The sequence below is a fragment of the Triticum dicoccoides genome, chromosome 1A (assembly GCF_002162155.2).
Source record: "Triticum dicoccoides isolate Atlit2015 ecotype Zavitan chromosome 1A, WEW_v2.0, whole genome shotgun sequence".
NCBI classification, from domain to species: Eukaryota; Viridiplantae; Streptophyta; class Magnoliopsida; order Poales; family Poaceae; genus Triticum; species Triticum dicoccoides.
This window is the reverse complement of record NC_041380.1, coordinates 25,408,053-25,408,763: the sequence shown is the minus strand read 5'-3', so window position 1 is coordinate 25,408,763 and position 711 is coordinate 25,408,053.

Below are 711 nucleotides of genomic sequence, written 5' to 3'. Positions count from 1 at the left end.
AGATCCCTGCATACAACCGCGTGGAACTGGTTTAAAACGGTCAAGATGCTTCAAATCCGGCTAAACGTTGGTCTGATGGGAAGCAAATATCGGGTGCCGATTCCTAGAGTTGTACATTAAAAAGTTTGGTGCGAGAGAAATATAGATGCATTTAGTTTCTATGCTCACATTAGAAAATCGCCTCCAGGAGATAGTATCTGGTAGTAGTTAACCTTTATATCCATGTAATGTGGAACTGATAGGTACCACACATGGTACATCGTCCGAACGGCCCATAATAGTTACATTCATGACATGGTAGACTACATAAATAGGTGTCCTGATCAAATGTTTCAGTGAACAGAAATAATCATGTAAGATGTAACCCATGCTTTTTTTTTGCGGGTAACCCATGGGTGTTTTAACTTGTCCCATCAGTGAATTTTTGTGTTTTCTTCAACAACAATAACTGAGCATATATTACCTCAAGTAGGTTGTACATGTTTGATCTTTATAATCGTATTTACGATGTCGTAGGATATGCTAAAAAATTTCATCACCATGTGTGGTAGTTAAGCATATTGTTTTATTTGCTAATTTACTATAGGAGTTGACTGAGTTAAAAAGCTATTTAGTCTGGGATTAAATTATATGTGAAGAGATTTGACGGAGACGCGATTAGTACATGCCCGGTAGGTACTAGGTAGGGAGAGGGGGGGGGGGGCACGGACC